Genomic DNA, 23,166 nt, shown 5'->3' on the forward strand with positions numbered 1-23,166 from the left:
ACTGCTGTGCGTCCCTGTTATGGCCTCTGTCCTTCATGGCCTTGGAGACTTTTTCTAATATTTTGCCATTTTGTTTACTGCTACGGAGTTCAGCTAGCACTGATTCGTCTCCCCATATGGCGAGCAGATTCCGTACCTCCCGTTCGGTCCATGATGGAGCTCTTTTGCGATCCTGGGACTACATCATGGTTACCTGGGCTGATGAGCTCTGCGTGGTCACCTGTGCTCTCCACGCTGGGCAAACAGGAAATGAAATTCAAAAGTTCGCGGGGCTTTTCCTGTCTACCTGGTCAGTGCATCTGAGTTGAGAGTGCTGTCCACAGCGGTCACAATGAAGCACTGTGGGATAGCTCCCAGAGGCCAATAACGTCGAATTCCGTCCACATGACCCCAAATCCGACCTGCAAAGGCCGATTTTAGCGCTAATCCCGTCGTCGGAGGTGGAGTAAAGAAACTGGTTTAAAGGGCCCTTTAAGTCGAAAAAAAGGGCTTCGTCGTGTGGACGTGTCCAGGCTTAATTTTTATTTAATGCTGCTAAAGTTGACCTAAACTCGTAGTGTAGACCAGACCTTGGACATCAAAAGCCAAAAGGTTAACAGGATTCAGTGACTACCATCCACATGATACTGACTTTTCTGGAGATGACCATGAAATTCTGAGCTATCATGACAACCGAGACACTCTCTCAGACACTTGCTTATTGAACTCAAAACACGTGGCTACACCCATGATATAATGTTTGAATGAGGAAATTGTTACTCAGTCTGTGATTGACCAGTTACTACCACCTATAAACTGAGTTTGGAGTGTCTCTCTAACATGCAGATTGTTTGACAGTCCACCCTCTGAAACTAATGGAACCCAGTTGTTTTAAAAAAGATGCTGAAGGATACTGTTACTACAGTGACAAAGAGCACAAACAGAAATACAGTCCAATATACTAGTAGTAGAACTATATAATTTTTTTTGTCATCAACTATTGAAATAGGCCCTTATCTGTCCTTTACCCAAGCTTTATCCACAGACATCCACAATTTACAGATGATCCACCATAGCTGAAACAAGAGAGAAGACAGCTAGCGTATGACTCGGAGAGAGTTTATGTCAAACCTGACCAACTAAGCAAAGCATTTTTTGAAGTCTTAACTCATAGTTGTATGGGAGGCAAAGAAAAAGGACTGTTGCCTCCAAAAGGGTCCCCTACATTTCCCTCAGCAAAACGTATTACAAGGTAGTGGATGACCAAGTTAGTCCAGGCTGTCTCCACACAGTGAATGATATGGGCCCTCTCCACCATGAATACATTTCATGTTGTACTGGGAAAATATCAAATGGATTTGAACTGAACTGTCTGCTCTAGGTCTGCAGAGTGAGATCTCAAGAGTACAAACACTAAGGCCCAGAGTCACAAAGGCATTTAGGCACCTAACTCAGACTGATTTCAATGGGAATTAGGCACATAAGCATCTTTGTTAAACTGGGTCTACATCTTCTGTGGTTGAATTTAGGTCAGCAATTCACTTAAGGCACCAGAGAGGTTAGAAATACTTTGTCTCAGACTGAGCTTTAGATTCATGACCTTCCAGATGGTTAAAGCCAGCAAGGAAGAATTAGATCAATAGCTTTGTACCTCACTCCCAGAGAAGTCCTAAAGGGTAATTTTGGACAACTGCACTCCTTGCCCTCCTCCCCGTTTAGCCCAATGTGCACTTGGGCTATTAAGAGAGTTAGTAGATGCACACACTATGGAGTTTTCAGTACTTTACATCCATTTGGAAATTGAAGTTACTGGCGAATGTGGAGTTTGCCCAGGTATGTCCTGGCTGCTCATCGAAGAATATAAGGTGGTCATCTGACCCACAAAGTATTACATGGCTTAGGACTAGCGTATTTGAGGCATCATCTCTCTATGCCTGGGATACTGCTGCAGTTATGATTAGTGGATACTATCAAACTGCACCTCGTTCATTTTAAAATAAAATGAGACAGTGGCCATGTGCTCTTCACAAGTGTCCCTGAACTCTGGAATTCACTCCCAGATAGTTCAAAAGAGATGAAGTCAGCCATATTTCTCACAATTCTGTGAGAGATCCACTTCTTTTTCCAGGTGCTCAAGGCTGGATTTGTGGACATAGTTCTCCGCCTTCTCTGGAGAGGCTGCTGTACTTATTTGTTTCTGCAAGTATTGACTGCATTTTTATTAGTACTACCATAGCACAAACGTGACCTAATCATGGACATCCCCACCCCCGACTGTGCCAGAGGCTCTACAAACACAGAACATTAAGATTGTTCATGTCCAAAAAAAATTAAAATTTAAGTACAAGACAAAAGACCACAGATATTTACCAACAAATAAGGGAGTATAAGGCAACAATGAAAAGTATGGATCAACATAATAGGCAATGTTTTAATATACAATTAAGGGAGACTTCCAGCAATGAAATTGTTTACCTACATAAATACCTCTAAATGCTCCCTTTCAAGTACTAATCTCTTCTCACTTTGGTGCCGGCACATAAGATTTAGATAAATAGGTAAAAACATAACTGATCAAACACTTTTTCCCTTATCAAAATTATGATCTGCACACAATCTGCTAATCATCCGAGGGGTAGCCGTGTTAGTCTGAAGCTGTAAAAAGCAACAGAGGGTCCTGTGGCACCTTTAAGACTAACAGAAGTATTGGGAGCATAAGCTTTCGTAGGTAAGAACCTCACTTCTTCAGATGCAAGTAATTACACGAAAGCTTATGCTCCCAATATTTCTGTTAGTCTTAAAGGTGCGATAGGACCCTCTGTTGCTTTCAATCTGCTAATCAAAAGCAGTATTGTGTATTTATATTGTACCCTTCCTGACAATGGAGACCTAACCACAAAACAGGTACTCTCATACTACTCAGTGACAAAAATGGCTATACCCAGTGGCCACAGTATGCAAGATACTGCATAATTAAATAAAAAATTGCTTGAGTGCACAATTAGGGCAAGCAGTGGTAGAGAGAATAGAATCCATGGTATTATTTAGGAAGAAAGCATGTTAGAGTGAGGAGACAGAAGATCAGACTGCTTTTTATTGCCTTCTAAAATACCAATAAAGTTATCATATAATGAAGAAATGATGTACAAGTCTGCTTTATGGAGTCTAAAAGCACAGTTTTTGAATCATTCCTTTCCTCATTTTGGTAGGCCTACAAGCGCTCTGTATGTCTAATATTTTAAATTATATTTTGACATGTGCATATAGAAATATTCAGATATTAGCTAAACTTCCAAAGTGAGCCCTTAAGTCAGAATGTGTCCAAGATTCCAGTTCTTCTGTGTTTTCGATTCATGCCACAAGCCATTCAGAATCAGGATATACTTGAAATAGAGCAAATCTGGGGGCGCAGGGGAGGAGCTGAGTCTGCTTTAGTTCGCTATTCTCCGAAACACTCTCTCTTAAAAAATAAAAGATGAACATAGAAAAGGCTCAGTTACAGCACATTAGTCCTTGCCCAACAGGGGGCCTAATTTACTAACACATTCAGAAACTTTCCATTAATAACTAACATAATATTTATTAAAACGATCTATAGGACATCGATTTCCTTCCAATTTACGAAGGCCAATATACCTGCAGATTACATGGTAAATTAATCCATCTCCTTAATCTTCCCTGCTACCCAGAGATAAATAAAATTGTAGTTGAATTGCTTTTATTTTTTTAAATCAGGCATTTTATATACTGAATAAATATCAGTATGGATGTTGACAACTAAAACTCTGACAAAGGTGGGAGTTATTTTGCTCTAAACTAACTGACTTTTTAGAATGGATAATTCTCATTTTGGAAGGGTGAACAGTATATTCTCTGACACAGACAATAAACGGAAAGCTAGAATTTTTTTTGGAGTGAGTCGGAGGAGAGTAGATGGAGTACAGACACACAGTGAACAAATCTGATGTTTCCACAGCACATTTTTCATTGTAATAAGTTAGATAAGATCAACAAGTGATTACAGAGAAATGAGACAAAAACAATATAAGACAAGTTAAGAGCCATATTTTGATGTGACTAAATAAGACAGATAGAAAGGCAATTCCTAGGCTTGAATGACTTAGAAAGAGTGTTGTGTGAATTTTCAGGAATTTTTTCAGTTAAGTAAAATTGTCCTGAAAAATTTAATTTATTTATATAATTGTGAATACTAGTTTCTCCGAATGAAAAATTAGCTTTTTTGTATTCTTGATGTAAGATATTTATCACATTTTCACAATAAAAATGTGGAAAAGTAGTAGTATTAAAGTCCCAGTTAGGGAGCAAATCCATGCTAGAATTTATTGTATGTATCATCCTTTATTAAATAAAGTACCTGAACTTAAAAAAAAAAAAAAAAAAAAAAAAGGTAAATTACAGTGGTCAGTAAAGTCTTGTTTATACTAAATATTTCAGATGGTTAAAAGTTTTTAAAAATTCAAATTCTCTTGTAAGGTTTCATGAGGGTAAAAAAGCGTATCATACTACTTTTAAAGTTGTAATCACCCCTCTTTGAACAAATTTTGAGTCCATTATTACTTCTTTAAGGATCTGTGAAGTCTGAAGCCTTGTCTACACTAAAAGGAAATGTCAAGCTAAGCTACGCAATTTGAGTTACATGAATAGCGTAACTCAAATCAACGTAGCTTAGATCTACTTACTGCAGGGTCCACACTACGTGACGTCAATGGGGGATGCTCTCCTGTCGACTCCCCTTACTCTTCTTGATCAGGTGGAGCACAGGAGTCGACGGGAAAGCGATGAGCGGTCAATTTAGCAGGTCTTCACTAGACTCTCTAAATCAACCACCGATGCATCGATCACCACAGCGTCAATCTTCTAGTAAGTTAGACAAGCCCTTAGGTACATAGTTTTCCTTACTTCTCTACTACAGTGACAGACAACAAAAACTACCATAAATAAGTTTGAAAGAGTCCTTATAGTCACTACTGGCCAACTGATAGCTCACAGGAAACAATGCATACTTTAATCACTTCTATTATTCTATGAATAGAGGACATGTGTGGGTAGGCAAGCTCAGCAAGGCAGGATCCAAGTGTGGAGGGGCTTAGTGTAAGTGTGATCTTAGTGTAGGTGGAGGATCCAGGTATGGGTTGAGAGGGTTCTGTATGAGGCAATCTGGGTGCGGGCACTTGAGTGGGTGATCTGGGTGCGGGGGGGAATCTGGATGCACAGGGGTTTGTTGGGGGGGCTCTTGGTGCAATGGTAATGGGACTCTGCAGGGGGTCCAAGTGAAGGTGTTTGGGACTCAGCGGGGGGGGACGGGACGCGGAGAGGCCTGCATAGAGTTTGGCAGGGGGTCTGGGAGCAGGGAGCTCAGTGAGGGGTCCAGATGCTAGGGGAGTGGAGCTCAGTGGGGTGGGGATCCAGGTGTAGCTAGCTGGGGCTCAATACGGTAGGGATCCGGATGTGGGTGGTTCGTTGGGGTGGTCCATGTTCGGAGGACTGGGGCTTGTCGGGGTGGGGTTCTGGGTGTGGGGGAGGAGGGAAGGCTCGACGAGAAGGTCTAGGTATGAGGGGGTCTGGATGCACGGGGGTTGGGCGGCTGGAGGATCACTGTACAGCTGAGGTGCGATGGGTCCCTTCCACAGACACACAAATTCAGAGATCAATACCACCCCCTTTCAATCCAGGAAGAGCAGCATCCCTGCACCTAGCACAAGTAGTTGCACCATTTTAAGCAGCATTTTTCTACTGCTTATAATGAATCTTTCATTGTGAACCTTGTTTTGAACTGATGCTCATTTATGAAGATATGAATAATGCTAGAAAGGAGGGTTTTTTAAATTTAGAATTAAAGTATCCATACAAAAGAGCAATGAACACCAATTATTCAAAATCACCAAGTCAAATACAAAATTTCAGTCCCTTCACACAGTGAATGAGCAGCAGCTCTAAACAGAAATAATGATACCCCAACATATTAGTTAGCACTTCCTCATTCTCTAACTCTTCAAAGGCCAGCTCTCTCTCCAAACAAACAAACACACACAAAAAAAGTGGCCCTTGAGGTGTACCATTGAAATTAGACTTGAAATTTCTCAGATTTGCCTAAGCCGGAAAGTATTTGAGAGTCCCACCAGCAATCCCCAATCTAGCATTAGCGCCTCTACAGACCACACCTTTAGCAATGTATCTCGGGGAGGAATTTTTTCTTTTGGCTGCAAGTGGAAGAACAATAATAGACAAAGAAGGCAAGTTATTAATAGCACTATGAGAAGAAAAACAGTTATACTCACACACAGAGAAGTGGGAGGAGATGCAACTGAGCATTATCATCAACTTCACTGCTCTGGCCTGCCCTGAATTCTGCAGTTTGCGCAACAATCCTGGAAAGCTAGATGCCTTATCTCTAGTGTTATTCCGTGTCATTGTTCTGACGCATCAGAGCACATAATGGCACTCTGCTTGTCCGTTCACTATATACTCTGCACAATCTTTCTTATTAATATTTCAATACAGTGAAAGTGCCCTATCTTACATGCACACACACACAGCTAATTTGTCCTTTTCCATGAGAGTTTCTCCTTGTGCTTCTTATGGCACAGAAGTCATTTGTATTTCACTTACTTCTTTGTTTATTGCTATATTGATACTTGATAATGAAGTTGAATTACTTGACAGAGATCAATAGTATTCTTTCATCAACAGAAAGCTTTTCCTAGATCAGTAGTTCTCAAACTTTTGTACTGGTGACCCCTTTCACATAGCAAGCCTCTGAGTGCGGCACCCTTAAAATTAAAAACACTTTTTTATATATTTAATACCATTATAAATGCTGGATGCAAAGTGGGATTTGGGGTGGAGGCTGACAGCTTGCGACCCCCCCATGTAATAATCTCACAACCCCCTGAGGGGTCCTGACCCCCAGTTTGAGAACCCCTCTCCTAGATGTTTCTAAAAGATGGATAAGAGATCTTGAAACTGAAGCCAACGTTAGCTTCCACTGCTCTCCCAGTTTGTTTTGGTTTGTTTTTTTAAACACACATTATGTGATGGCAAACTCTGATCTTGTTAAACTTAAACATATAATTATTTATTTGAATATATGAATATAAAATATATCAACAAAAAAATTAAAATTTTGTTCACAGAGCCAGCTGGCTTTTATTAGAGTACATTACTACATAGCTGAGGATAGTTTAAATAGTATTCAAGTGCCACAATACATCTTCATACGTACCAAAACCTGCTCTCTGATCTATGTCATTAGGCCTCCTTTCAACAAAATTTATTCATGAAATTCTTCTCATAAAAAAAGAGTCCTAAGTTCTATCTCAGAATACCAAGGGAGCTGCTGGAGAGGATAAAGTTTTATCCTTCATTATTTTAGTCTACCATCAGGAGTCCGGTTTGACTCTTCCATTTCATGATACATCCTTTGCCAACTCCTGGCAGTGTTTACTAGGTTTTAGGAAGTTATTCTCTTCTCCATGCACACTTAGACAACAATATCAGAAACAAGACACACCAATAAAATTAGAAAAAAAGATACAAAATTTTAGATATAGACACATGCACAAGATGAAGTTATCTCAGAGCCATGGACTGTTATATTAAAAACAAACAATACGGGAAAAGGTTAATAGGCTTTCTGAAAGCAAAATTAGAAAATCACAAAGAAGGGGTTAGAATGAAAAGATGGATATTTGACACATCAAAAGAAGGAGAAGCTTGCAGACTATAAACAGAATTCAAAAGGATCAAGATTAAACAGAAAAGATTTGTGTAAAGGAAAGAGGAGGCAGTGAGGGCAAAGATATATGCAAGAGCAGAACTGGCCACAGTGTTGATGGTAAGGACAAGAAACTTGAAATGTACATGGAAGTCAATGAAAAGCATCAAAAACGGACGCATCCCAAAGTTCAAGGAACAAAAGAAGATTTGCCAAATGTAGCGAGGAGGCATGGCCTCCCTCAGAGTTAGACCAGGAGGGATCATAACCCAGCTAGTGGGCTGCAGAGCTAGGAAAGCTGTGCCCGTCCCGCCAGAAGCTATGGGGCAGGACAGGAAGCGAAAGTACAAAAGGCGGGCCCTACAGCTCAGTTGGGCTGGAGCTGCTGAGGGAGACAGACGCTCCTCCCCTGCTGCCGGAGCGAGACGCCAAGGAGGAGCTAACAGGGCTGCTGCTTGAGGACTGGCCCGACCTCCCAGGGCCACCACCAGACCGAGGCACCAAGGAGCTGCTGGGGCTGCCTCCTGAGGACTGGCCAGAGCTCCCAGTGCCACCAGCCAACTAAGACACCGAGAAGCTGCTGCGGCCGCCGCTGGCCACCTAGCCAAGAGAGACGGAGGACACCCCAATAATAAAGGTAATAAACCAAGGGGATGTAGGAAGTAGCCTAGGGAAACTAAACTACAGTCTGGTTGAGTGTTGGCCTGACACTAGGTCAGTGTGTTGCGGGCAGATCCCCGCTGACCCAGTGGCGGACTACTCCACCACTGTTAGGGCCCTGGGCTGGGACCCGGTGGAGTTAGGTGGGCCCAGGTCCCCCTGCCACCTTACCCCTGGGATGGTAGCCTCCTCACTTTAGGCCAGGAGACCTGCGGTAGTCTACCGTCCATCAAGCTAGGACGCTAGACTGTTTGGTGCTCACCCCTGCCTGAACCCCTAGACTGTTTTATTGCTCTGCCCTGACTGTAGACCAGAAACCCCTGACTGAGGCAGCAAACTGAGGGTCGGGGCTCAGAGACTCAGTATTGCTCAGCCTGGATCAAGTGATCTGAACTTTGAAGATTGCTAATTCCCTCCTAATTGATTGCAGTGCTAAAGGCATGACAGCAAGGAGACGTGAGCTCCCTCAGAGTTAGACCAGGAGGGACGGTAGCGTATGCTTATCCCAAAGTTTCAGAGATTGAAGGGGACTGAGGTGGGAGAAAGGATACAGCAGGTAAAGTGAAAGAGTTAATTATGGTACGGACAACACTTTTAGCTACAGGTGTAAGGACAATTAGAGATGCTGTAGAGATAGAAGAGGATTTGGAAGAAGGGACTGTTAAATATGACTGAACACTGAGGAGGGCAGAAATGAAGACAGGAATTACCGATTATGTTGGAGAAAAGATGTGAATAATTCAGGTTTTTGCAATACTGAGTTTAAGCTGGCAACAGAACATGTAGGATGTCAAACAGTTGGAGAGTTTAAAAAATTAATGATGGGATAGACAGGAGTGAGGGAAGTCAGGACTGGTGAACAGAACATATTCAAGATTTAAAAGCTGAAAGAAAAGTCTTGGTGAAAAAGGAAGAGGAGGTTTTATGAAAGATCAGAGGAGGAGGAGCAGCAAGAAGTCAAAGTTCTCACACTTCAGTTAAAGAGATTTCTGATCTTGGACAGAGTCTGAGGAAGAAACAACATTAACTCTCTTCCCTGATGAAATCATGTAATGATGCAATAATTTGCCTGCTCTTTCTTCAGCTATTTTGCAAAGGGAAAAAACAAATCTGCAGTGTAGGAAAATACAAATGGGGGGGGGGGGAGGGCTGGGGATTAGTAGGATAAAATGTTGAGAAAGGAGAGCAAGAGTAATGTGACCCCTGCAATCGGAGTTGCATGCCACATGATCCATGGAATTATGCTTTACAGGTATAAAAACTGAGTTCCTAGTTTCAGAGTAGCAGCCGTGTTAGTCTGTATCCGCAAAAAGAACAGGAATACTTGTGGCACCTTAGAGACTAACAAATTTATTAGAGCATAAGCTTTCGTGGACTACAGCCCACTTCTTCGGATGCATATAGAGTGGAATAAATATTGAGGAGATATATATATACACACACATACAGAGAGCATGAACAGGTGGGAGTTGTCTTACAAACTCTGAGAGGCCAATTAAGTAAGAGAAAAAAAAAACCTTTTGAAGGGATAATCAAAATAGCCCAGTACAGACAGTTTGATAAGAAGTGTGAGAATACTTACAAGGGGAGATAGATTCAATGTTTGTAATGGCTCAGCCATTCCCAGTCCTTATTCAATCCTGAGTTGATTGTATCTAGTTTGCATATCAATTCCAGCTCAGCAGTCTCTCGTTGGCGTCTGTTTTTGAAGTTTTTCTGTTGTAAAATAGCCACCCGCAGGTCTGTCATTGAATGGCCAGACAGGTTAAAGTGTTCTCCCACTGGTTTGAGAGTATTAGGATTCCTGATTCAGATTTGTGTCCATTAATTCTTTTGCGTAGAGACTGTCCGGTCTGGCCAATGTACATGGCAGAGGGGCATTGCTGGCACATGATGGCATATAGCACATTGGTAGATGTGCAGATGAACAAGCCCCTGATGGTATGGCTGATGTGATTAGCTCCTATGATGTCACTTGAATAGATATGTGGACAGAGTTGGCATTGGGCTTTGTTACAAGGATAGGTTCCTGGGTCAGTGGTTTTGTTCAGTGATGTGTGGTTGCTGGTGAGTATTTGCTTTAGGTTGGGGGGTTGTCTGTAAGCGAGGACAGGTCTGTCTCCCAAGATCTGTGAGAGTAAAGGATCATCTTTCAGGATAGGTTGTAGATCTCTGATGATGGCTGGAGAGGTTTTAGTTGGGGGCTGAAGGTGACAGCTAGTGGTGTTCTGTTATTTTCTTTGTTGGGCCTGTCTTGAAGGAGGTGACTTCTGGGTACTTGTCTGGCTCTGTCAATCTGTTTTTTCACTTCAGCAGGTGGGTATTGTAGTTTTAAGAATGTTTGATAGAGATCTTGTAGGTGCTTGTCTCTATCTGAGGGATTGGAGCAAATGCAGTTATATCTTAGAGCTTGGCTGTAGACAATGGATCGTGTGGTGTGTCCTGGATGGAAGCTGGAGGCATATAGGTAAGTGTAGCGGTCAGTAGGTTTCCGGTATAGAGTGGTATTTATGTGACCATCGCTTATTAGCACAGTAGTGTCCAGGAAATGGACCGCTTGTGTGGACTGATCTAGGCTGAGGTTGATGGTGGGATGGAAATTATTGAAATCATGGTGGAATTCCTCAAGGGCTTCTTTTCCATGGGTCCAGATGATGAAGATGTCATCAATGTAGCGCAAGTAGAGTGGGGGCATTAGGGGACAAGAGCTAAGGAAGCGTTGTTCTAAGTCAGCCATAAAAATGTTGGCATACTGTGGGGCCATGCAGGTACCCATAGCAGTGCCGCTGATTTGAAGGTATATATTGTCCCCAAATGTGAAATAGTTGTGGGTGAGGACAAAGTCACAAAGTTCAGCCACCAGGTTAGCTGTGACATTATCGGGGATACTGTTCCTGATAGCTTGTAGTCCATCTTTGTGTGGAGTATTGGTGTAGAGGGCTTCTACATCCATAGTGGCCAGGATGGTGTTTTCTGGAAGATCACCGATGGATTGTAGTTTCCTCAGGAAGTCAGTGGTGTCTCGAAGATAGCTGGGAGTGCTGGAGTTCCTAGTAGCAGTTCAGAAGTCTAAACTACAGCTACTTGGAGAACAATCATTACAGAGACTGTTACCAACTATGTTAGGCTCCAAATCATTTTTGTAATATCATCTACCATCTTTTATCAACAGATGTCAAAACACTTTACATAGGTCAATATCATTATCCCATTTTACAGATGGAGAAACTGAGGCAGAGGAGGGAAGTGATTTACCGAAGGTCTCCCAGCAAGTCAGTGGCAGAGCCAGGGTATTCAAACCAGATCTACTAAATCCCAGTCCAGTGCTCTAGCCAAGATGATAGAATTAGATAATAGAAAGATGACCGTCTCAGAGGTTGAGTCATAGTTATGAATCTGGTAGCCTTCAATTTCTCCAAGGTTTCAAGAGTCTGAAAAAAAAATCTGCTCCTCAAACAGCAGGTCTATCATTTTTATTAGATTCTCAATAAGAAGGTCAGAATCTCAGAGCAAAGAGTGCCTACAAACAGTGATGTCTGAAACCTAGATGCTGACTAAAATGAGATGCCCACTGCGAATCTTGCCACCTCCTGACCTAATTACCTTGAACTCCAACCTCTTCTCAAGAATGTGATCAGCGAGAACATCTAGAACAGCTCAACTACTTCATTGTTAACTATATTAATTTAGGTCCAACATGCCATACAAGATATCAGACTTGAACCATAAACTAGCAACAGAATACAGACACCTTTGTTACAGCTTTCTGGTGAAGCAAGCAGTAAACTGAATCTGGAGAGAGAAGATCACCTAATATTCTAGGCTCCCACAAGATACCATTTACCTTGTAGAAAATCAGAAAAAGGAACTATACCATCTCCAGAGGCTACAATCAAACAATTAAACACTGAATTCTTCCTGTGATGCAATGAAACAGGATATAATTGTTGTAAGCTACCCTATTATTATATTATTTATTGTTTCTGGCAGAGCCCAACATATAAACACCACCAGTACAGGCTTTCTCCTGAAGAGTTTACAAAGCTTTTCTTTTAAAAAATGAAACAGATACAGAGAGCCAAGGAAAGGAAAACAAAAAAAAAGGAAAAAGTTGGCCAAGTGAAAGTATCAATAGGTTACATCCTATTAATGAGATTTTGGTGATTTTTTTTTTTTTTTAAGATGTATAGCTAATTTCAAACTACAGTACAACCAACCAATAATTATTGGTTGGTGTCACAATAAGAGAGAGACTTCAGAAGGAATTTGAATGAGCAAAGAATAATGGCCTGACAGACCAGCTCATTAAGAGCATTTCAAATACAAGCATAAAAAAAAGCTGCAGCATACTAATGATTTAAAATACAAGCAGCCTGGATTTCTAATAGTTACTACAATCCTAACAAGGTTAATATGAACAGGCTTTATTTTATTTGTCTGTTCGGGTGGAGGAAATCTAAAGAAGCTACTCCAAAGTGGGTCACAGAAGGCATGAATATCTTGATAAAATTAACATATTGATAGCTGTAGGAAACAAATCTACACTAGCACTCAATTCTTTTCTCTTATCTCTTCATTTTGCTCTCCTACACATTGGGATGGTTTGGTGTATGCATCTCTTTTGCAAATCAGATTCATAGATTAAGACCAGAAGGGGCCATTGTGATTATCTAGTCCAGTAGTTCTCAAACTTTTGTACTGGTGACCCCTTTCACATAGCAAGCCTCTGAGTATGATCCCCATTATAAATTAAAAACACTTTTTAATATATTTAACACCATTGTAAATGCTAGAAGCAAAGCGGGGTTAGGGGTGGGGGCTGTCAGCTTGTGACACCTCCCCCCCCCCCGCATATAATAACCTCACGACCCTGAGGGGTCCCAAACCCCAGTTTGAGAACCCCTGATCTAGTCTGACCTCCTGCATAACACAGGCCCTAGGATTTTATGAATTAATCATCTACCTTTTGGGGGGAGGGGGGAAATTCAATCTTTATTTTAAAGTTTTCAAGTGCTAGAAAATCCACCACAATCCTTAAGTTGTTCCAATGGTTAATTACTGTCACTATTAAAAATCTGCAAAAAGAAGAACAGGAGTACTTGTGGCACTACTAAAAATCTGTGCCCTATTTCTAGTTTAAATTTGTCTAGTTTCAACTTCCAGGCACTAGGTCTTGTTAAACCTCTGTCTGCTAGATAGAATAACCCCTTATCAAATTATCAAACCTCTTAATATCAAATTTGATCCCCATGAAGATACTGATAGACTGTGATCAAGTTCTTAACCTTCTCTTTGATAAGCTAAATCAGGGGTCAACAACCTTTCAGAAGTGGTGTGCCGGGTCTTCATTTAGTCACTCTAATTTAAGGTTTCGCGTGCCAGTAATACATTTTAACGTTTTTATAAGGTCTCTTTCTATAAGACTATAATATATAACTAAACTATAGTTGTATGTAAAGTAAATAAGGTTTTTAAAATGTTTAAGAACCTTCATTTAAAATTAAATTAAAATGCAGAGCCCCCCCCCCCCAGACTGGTGGCCAGGACCCAGGCAGTGTGAGTGCCACTGAAAATCAGCTCGCGTGCCTTGGCACACATGCTGCCTTTGGCACACATGCCATAGGTTGCCTACTCCTGAGCTAAATAGACTGAGCTTCTTGAGTCTCTCATCAAAAGGCAAGTTTCCTAATCCTTTTATCATTCTCATGGCTCTTTTCTGAACCCTCTCCAATTTATCAACAACTTTTCTGAACTACTGAAACCAGAACTGGACACAGTATTCCAGCAGCAGTCATACTAGTACCAAATACAAAGGTAATATAAACTCCCTACTCCATATTCTTCTGTTTACACATCCAACAATTGCAGTAGCCCTTTTGGCCACAGTGTCACTCTGGACACTGAGCTGATATTTAGCTGATTATCCACCATGACCCTCAGGTCTATTCCATGCTTCCCAGGATAGAGTCTTCCTTATTGTAAATAGGGACTGCATGCTTTGTTCCTAGATATATGATGTTACATTTGGCTATGTTGAGTCACAGACTGCTTGTGCCCAGTTTACCTAGAAATCCAAATGAGACTGTACCAATGGCTTGTCTTCTTCATTATTACCACTCCTCCAGTCTGGGTCATCTGCATACTTTATTTGTAATAATTTTATTTTTTCTTCTAGGTCATTGATAAAAAAGTGTTAAATAGCACAGGGTCAACCTCCAATCCCTGCAAGACCCCAGTGGAGAAAACACTCTCTCATTAAGATTCCCTGTATACAATTACATTTTCAAACATCAGTTAGCCAGTTTTTAATCCATTTAATGTGCCATGTTGATGTTGTGCTGTTCAAGTTTCTTAATCAAAATGTCATGCAGTACCAAGTCAAATGCCTTACAGAAATTCTTTGTCCCCTTCTCCACTGAGAACTCTGAACTACACAACTTCCCTTCTCTACCAGGTAGGATGTCTATGTGACTCCTCCACATAGTTTTCCTTTTGAGACATTAAAACAGTGACAGGACAGAAATTGTCTCCCTAGCCACTAGCTTCTAATTGAAGAGCAAAAAAGGAGACAATCAAGGCTGTCACTCTACAGGTTCAGATTAACCTTCCCCATCCCTCCAAGTCATTTCAAGAAAAAGCAATAAAAAGAATCTGAAGTTTCAAGACTTCCTACCCCATTACCCTGGGATCTCTGATCAGCAAGTGGCTGAAGAGATGAGCATGTGGCAGAACTGTCCTGATCTGTACAGAGAGCATCCAACCCTTGCTCTCAAGTGAGAATGACTGTCTATATTGGATGGGGATGGTTTGGATGTTAATAGAGAATCATCATCCAGTGGGGGCATTCTAGTGGAGTCCCACAACAATCTGTCCTTGCGAAATGTTATTCATTATCAATTAGTTATTTGGAAGAAAACAAAATCATTGCTGGTAAACTCGCCAAGTGACACAAAAGTTGGTTGACAGCTAAACAACAAGGGCAGGTCAGTTCTACAGAGTTATCTGGATGACATGGCAAGTTGTGATTAATTGGACATATGTTTAATATAACAAAATTTAAGATTATAGGTTTAAGAGTCAAGATTGCAGGTCACACTTACAAGATGGGGAACTGTATCCTGGAAGCAGTAACTCAAAAAGAGGACTAAAGATCGTGGTGGATAGCCAGCCCAACACAACCATGCAGTGGCTAAAAGAGCAAATGCAATCCTTGAATGGATCATGAGAATAGCAAATAGAAGTAGGGAGGTGTTATCACTGTACATGGCATTAGTGAGACAATTACTAGAATACTGTATCCTGTTCTGGTGTTCACACTTCAAAAGGAATGTTGAAAACTGAAGAGAGTTCAAAACAGAGTTACAAGAATGATTCAAGGTCTGAAAACTCTGCCTTAAAATTAAGAAACTAAAAGGTTGATCCATTTAGTTTAACAGAAAGTGATCAAGCAACCTGTAACAATCTATAAAAAAAACTATACAGGGAAAAAATATTTTGATTGTATAGAGTTCTGTAATCTAGCAGACAAGGATAACTAGATCCAGTAGATGGATGCAGAAGCTAGACAGATTCAGAGTAGAAGTAAAAGCGCAGATTTTTAAGAAGATTGGATTGGATTTTTATTGGTAAACTATGTCACCATACACAGTTGCAAAAAACATTTCCATCAATAATCAATTTTTTTCAGATCAGCAAAGTAAAAAAATGCTGCTTGAAAAATTAAATTAAACTCTAAGGATATTTACTTTGGTGTATTTTGACATGTGATGTTGACTATTTGTATTATAACAGTTAGAACCTTTATAACTTTTTGAATCTCAATGTCTGCTACCATTAAATAATTGTCTGACCTTCCTCAAATAATTCCGTGTAACTGAAAATCTCACAATTGATAAAAATGAAAAAATGCTAAAAGATATTATCCATCAAAATTATTTAAAAAAAAAAGTCAAATTTGCAAGCCTACTAATTAACTAATGGAATAATTTAGGGAATAAGGCAATAATTTAGGAATAAGGAACATGGTGGAACCTCCATCACAAAGTCTTTTAAACATGATTGGATGTCTTTCTAAAAGAGATGCTCTAGCTCAGACAGAAGTTATGGGTCTGAAACAGGAATCATTTGGCAAAATTCTATGGCATTTTACACAGGTGGTATGACTAGATCAGGGGTCGGCAACGTAAGCAACTGGCGGGCCGGGCCAGTTTTATTTACCTGGCCGTCCCAGGCCAATGGGGGCGGCGAGAAGCCGGGCCAGCACATCGCTCGCCCGCGCCGCTTCTCGCCGCCCCCATTGGCCCGGGACGGCGAACCGCAGCCAGTGGGGGCCGCAATCGGCCGAACCTGCCGCGTCAGCAGGTAAATAAAACTGGCCCGGCCCGCCAGGGTGCTTTCCCTGGCGAGCCGCGTGCCGAACGTTGCTGACCCCTGGACTAGATGCTCAGAGTCCATGCTGGCCTTAATCTCTGAATCTAATATTTTTGGAAGTCTCCCACCATTGCATTACTACCTTTTCAGGCCTTCTTTTACATATCACAAAGTAGCTAAAAAAAGGATAGCCCCAGTTTCTCTCTTCCCTTTAAGTCACCATTAAAATTGTGTGTTCCCCACAAATGTGCAGTACACGACTCAAAATTTACAAGCGTTCATCAGTTTCATACTTTTACTGAACATTCCTAACAGAAATTAAAGAATTCTAGTTGGCTCCAGATCTAACAGTAGCAAGTTCTCAGCCTACCCCCACAAAATCCACCTTCAATATGGAGATCAAAAATAATCATGACGACATACAAATTAAGATCATAATAAATAAAGAACCATTACATCACAAAGTATCTGTGAACTACTATTTATATTTCTTTCAAGTTTGGATAAAATTTTCTTTGTTCGTCACGTATAGCCCAAACGTATAAGATGTACAACAGAAATTGACTGAATTTTTGCAGTCAAAGAGTACTCAACTTGACATGCTCATGATTGCACAACTTCCTGTCGTGATTCTAGCTACATTTCTGCAGCATTCCATTGCAAGCAATCACACATCAAGCAGATATTTAAAATATGTAACTGAACAAGAACTTAGCACTGTTAAACTGTAAAATCAATACATTATGTAGTTCTATACAGCAGACACCAGCAAAGTGTATGGGCTTGTTTTGTATGTGCTTATAAAAAGGCTGTATTGTGCCTTTTGATGAATACAACTGTTTCCTCAATAGGTAAAATCATTTCGTTTTCTTACACTTCATTATTTCGTCTTTATCAAAAGTATAGTCTCAACAGGCCTGATTTTCAAAATCAAATTGATTTAAGATTTTTAAACATGTGATTTCACCTTATTAAAAATTCCATATGAAGTACTCCCAAAGGCTAGAAATACTTCCACACAACATTTATGGAATTTCGTCACCACAAGAACCAATATGCATACTTGTAGATTTTCAAGTGTATTTTCAAGCTGTAAACACAGCTTTTAGCAGCATTATGCACTTACTGCAAAAGGAGTTTCAAAATCTAATACAGTGGTTTTCAATTTTTTTCATTTGTGGAATCCTAAAAATTTTCAAATGAAGGTGCGGACCCCTTGGAAATCGTAGACAGCCTACAGATGCCCAGGGGTCCGAGGACAACAGGTTGACAACCATTGAGGGAATATAAGGCTATGTCCACACTGCGTACCTTAAAACAGCACGGCTGTGCTGCTGCAACCACACAGTTGTAAGGTGCACTGTGCTCTCCCGGCTACAAAATAAAACCACTTCCACCTTGACACCCCTGAGTGACAGAAGTTTTAATGATGAAAGTGCCAGTGTAGACAAAGCCTAAGTCTAACTATCACAGCATGCCTTTGACCACAAAAATAAGGCAACAGATTTGACAATTTTTTTTTGACAAACACACACAAAAGAAAAAAACATATGTAACAGACTTAAAATTTCTAGTTTTTCTGCATCCACTTGAACAAGAAAGAAATACTGGCTAGCTCTGCCAACAGTAATAAAAAACAATTTTTAAAAACACTGAAAATTTTGAAGTACGTTTCTAAGTCATTGTCAATCACTATCTTCCAAGTGATGTGTCAGCTCTTTTCACTTAAGATATTAAACAATCACAGCAAAATTGTGTGGAATTTGATACACAAAGCAGCACTTCATCTCTGCTGTTTTAAAGAAACAAAAAAACAGAAAACAAAAAAAAAGAAACTCTCTTCCAGGGTGCCCTCTCCTTCCACAACTAAGATAGGACTAAAATACATAGTGCCATAAACAGCGCACACAGGTGTAATTATAAATAAAAACACTTACATTAAAAAAAAATGAAGGTTACAATGTCAAGCACCCAAACGCTAGTAAGCATCAGAAATAAGGTTGCCTATGCCAATTTAATTTGGCTCCTTTCTCAAACGCATTATGAAAGTCTTGCCCAACATCAGGAAATTTGTAGTAGAGCCAGAAACAGAATCCAGCATCTTAAAACATTAGCACTAGGGCTGTCAATTGATCACAGTTAACTCACGCAATTAACTAAAAAAAAAAAAAAAAAAATCGCGATTAATTGCAGTTTTAATTGCACTGTTAAACAATAGAATACTAACTGAAATTTATTAAATATTTTTGGATGTTTTTCTGCATTTGAAATATATTGATTTCAGTTACAACACAGAATACAAGTGCACAGTGCTCACTTTATATTATTTTGATTATCATTTGTATAGTGCAAATATTTGTAAACAAAAGAAATAGTATTTTTCAGTTCACCTCATACAAGTACTGTAGTGCAATCTCTTTATCATGACAGTGAGACTGACAGATGTAGATTATTTTTCTTACATAACTGCATTCAGAAACAAAACAATATAAAACTTTAGAGCCTACAAGTCCACTCAAGTCCTACATCTTGTTCAGCCAATCGCTCAGACAAACAAGTTTGTTTACATTTACAGGCAATAATGCTGCCTGCTTCTTATTTACAATGTCAACTGAAAGCAAGAACAGGTGTGCGGATGGCACTTTTGTAGCCGGCATTGCAAGGTATTTACATGCCAGATATGCTAAACATTCGTATGCCTCTTCATGCTTTGGCCACCATTCCAAAGGACATGTTAATGACGCTCCTTAAAAAAAACAATGTGTTAATTAAATTTGTGACTGAACTCCTTAGGGGAGAATTGTATGTCTCCTGCTTTGTGTCTTACCCGCATTCTGCCATTATTTCATGTTATAGCTGTCACAGATGATGACCCAGCACATGTTGTTCATTTTAAGAACACTTTCACTGCAGATTTGACAAAGCTCAAAGAAGGTACCAATGTGAGATTTCTAAAGACAGCTACAGCACTCAACCCAAAGTTTAAGAATCTGAAGTGCCTTCCAAAATCTGAGAGGGACGAGGTGCGGAGCATGCTTTCAGAAGTCTTAAAAGAGCAACACTCCAATGCAGAAACTACAGAACCCGAACCACCAAAAAGAAAATCAGCTTTCTGCTGGTGGCATCTGAACCAGATGATGAAAATGAACAAGCGTCAGTCTACACTGCTTTGGATCATTATCGAGCGGAACCCATCATCAGCATGGATGCATGTCCTCTGGAATGGTGGTTGAAATATGAAGGGACATATGAATCTTTAGCGCATCTGGCACGTAAATATCTTGCGACACCGGCTACAACAGTGCCACATGAACCGATTTTCACTTTCAGGTGACATCATAAACAAGAAGCGGGCAGCATTATCTCCTGCAAATGTAAACAAACTTGTTTGTCTGCGCGATTGGCTGAACAAGATGTAGGGCTGAGTGCACTTGTAGCCTCTAAAGTTTTACATTAATTTGTTTTGGAATGCAGTTGTTTTTTTAACAATTCTACACTTGCAAGTTCAACTTTCATGATAAAGATATTGCAGTACAGTACTTGTATTAGGTTAATTGAAAAATACTATTGCTTTTGTTTTTTACAGTGCAAATATTTGTAATAAAAAACAAAATGAGCACTGTACACTTTGAAAATGTAGAAAACATCCCAAAATATTTAAATAAATAAATGAAAATTATCTTTAAATAAATGGTATTCTATTATGGTTTAACTGTGTGATTAATCACGATTAATTTTTTTAATTGCTTGACAGCCCTAATAAGCACATATTCTCTTCTTGCAACCTTGTGTTAGTCACTGGGCCATACGAAGCAGTGGTTCTTTAGATCAATATAATACAGTATAATTAAAATTACCATAAGGCATATGGACAAGGAGGACAAATTAAGGTTGAATACACAACTTCAATTCTGGTATTTCCTAAGGCCTTGGCTACACTTGGTGATTCACAGCTTTGCCGCGGCAGCTCTCTCGCAGCGCTGCAAGTACTCCACCTCTCCGAGGGGAATAGCTTGCAGGCGCTGATTACACTGGCACTTTACAGCGCTGCACTCGCTGCGCTTGGGGGTGTGTGTGTGTGCATTTTCACACCCCTGAGCTCAGCAAGTTGCAGCGCTGTACAGCGCCAGTGTAGCCAAGGCCTAAGAGGTTGGGACTTTGCAACTTTAAGTGTTCTTTGAACATAGTTGTATGTACTTTACTAGTTTGTTTAAACTAAACTAAAACAAATTCCATTATGTGGAACTTTGTCTCCAATGGGTCATTAGTAGGCTTTAAATCCAGGACTCTAAGGTCTGCAGCACAGATCTCCATCAATTATACTAAAGCAGTGGTTCTCAAACTTATCTGATCTGGCCCCTCTTCTTTGTATCTGTAGTTCTTTATGTCCCGGCACTCTCACAAGTACATATACCACCACCTTGTTCTGATAGCAGAGCGAAGATCAGCAGCTGCTAGCTTGGAGCCAAACTGCTAGCTTAGAGCCAAGCTCTGAAGGCAGTGCACAGCAGCAGCACAGAAGTAAGGTTGGCATTGTAAAAAATATTTGTCGCCAATATCACTTTTCTCAGCAGACTTAGCACCCCATTGCCACCCTTAGTTCTGCACTGCTGCAGCCACTCCAGGGCTGACAGCCAGAGCCTGGGCTGCCTCCCAGTGAAGTATTGGGGGGGGAGGGGAGATGAGCCCAAGCGGCAGGGCTCCCGCTGTCAGCACAGAGGCAGCAGGGCTCCTCCAGCTGTCCCCTTTCTCCCCGCCTCTCAGATGTGCATAGCCCTTCTGCACGAGCGCCAGCCAGCCAGGACTGACAGCCAGAGCTTTTAAAAAACAAAAAACAGACAAACAAAAAGAAACAGCTTGCATCTTCCTTGACACATTCCCATGCCTGCCCCATAGAGTGAGAACCGCTGTGCTAAAGGGGTAACGTAGTAGTAGTAAGTTATTACTCTCTGTGGATCAGCCACAAAAGATGTAACCACTGTCTGCCAGAAGCTTACACAACTATTTGTTAGACAGAAGGGGAAAGCTGGAAGTCCCATATTCCATTCCTGTCTCTGGATAGAAGTGTGGTCTAGTAATTACAGACAGCATTGAGATCTTGCACATTCATTCTGAAAAGCAGCATGACTATGTGACTGAGACCTGGGTTCTATTCTCAGCTCTGCCTGAAGTTACCTTGTGCTACTATTCACTCTCACAACTACTTGTAAGCGGCCTTCGCTCTCGCACTGCTTCCCACCACTTCTCCCAGAGCTCCAGGAGTGGGCGGATGCTGACCTTTTCCGATTGCAGCTACCTCGCTGGCCATCTAATGCTTTGCAGGGGAGGAAGACTAGCAGCTCCTGTGCCACCATGTCCCTTAAAAAGCTATAGCCATCCTCCCTCCCTTGATTATACATACTAAGTCACCTTCCCCCACAGCCCCAATTGTCCAATAATCCATTTACCCAGGACTTACCATTCTAAACTGCAAGGCAACTTCCAAATAGCTGGGTTGTTTAATCATTATTGAAAAGTAAAGGGAAATTTTCCTTGTTATTCCTCATATGGCGTTATTCCACCAAAATTATTCCAGTTTGAGGTCCAGAACAAGCAAGATTCAGTCCTGGGCCAGAACAGCTTTCCTATTCTTAAATGCAATAAGTTTAAGGTCCAATATTTGTAAGGCTACCAGTTTACCATTGGGATCCAGCAATCTCTTCTAATCTTGGAAGAACCTTGGTGTGTCGCTACTTGTAGATCACGCTTTTTAGGTACAGTAAAAGCTATTTGAGATCATTTTAAATATTTTTATGGCTCCCTATCAGTCCTGTACAGTTGACTGAAGGAAACTAGAGTCCTTCAGCCTTACAGGCAGAGAGATATGAAGAAAGAGAGTTGGGACTAAGACACTCCTAAAGCAGCTGTTCAAACATATGCAGCACATGTAAGATACATGATAGTGTAAAGCAGGGGTAGCCAAACTTACTGACCCTCCAAGCCCCATATGATAATCTTCAGAAGTTCAATAGCCAGGGTTGGCCTATCTGAACTCGGGGCTTCAGCCCAGATCCTGCTGAAGCCCTGAGCCCCGGCAGGTTTGCAATCCCTCAGACCCCCCATCTCCACTGGGCAGAAGCCGCAACTCCACCAACTTGCTCCAACGCAGAGATCCTGAGCTTTCCACACCCACGCCAAAGTCTAGTACGTGGAGAACGAGGCAGGATAGAGGGAGGAAGAGGGCTCTGCAAGCCTCACTTTAACAATAAAGGAGCCGCATGTGGCTCGCAACCCAGTTTGGCCACCCCAGTGTAAAGTGTAAGAGAGAAAGTGTGTGTGCGCGTGTAAGTAAAAATCAATCATAATATCGGGGGGGGAACCAACAACTTTGTTTGAAGTCAATTAAGATTAAAGTTCAGAATAAATTTTCCTCAAACACTGAA

At 40.9% G+C, this 23,166-nt stretch overlaps 1 protein-coding gene across 2 annotated transcripts in view; it reads right to left on the reverse strand.

The window, feature by feature from the left end:
- The window catches only part of ROCK1 (Rho associated coiled-coil containing protein kinase 1), a 185,046-nt gene that overhangs the window by 142,269 nt on the left and 19,611 nt on the right, over positions 1–23,166 (reverse strand). The gene's annotated exons all lie outside the window — the stretch shown is intronic.

The sequence above is a fragment of the Chrysemys picta genome, chromosome 2 (assembly GCF_011386835.1).
Source record: "Chrysemys picta bellii isolate R12L10 chromosome 2, ASM1138683v2, whole genome shotgun sequence".
NCBI lineage: Eukaryota > Metazoa > Chordata > Testudines > Emydidae > Chrysemys > Chrysemys picta.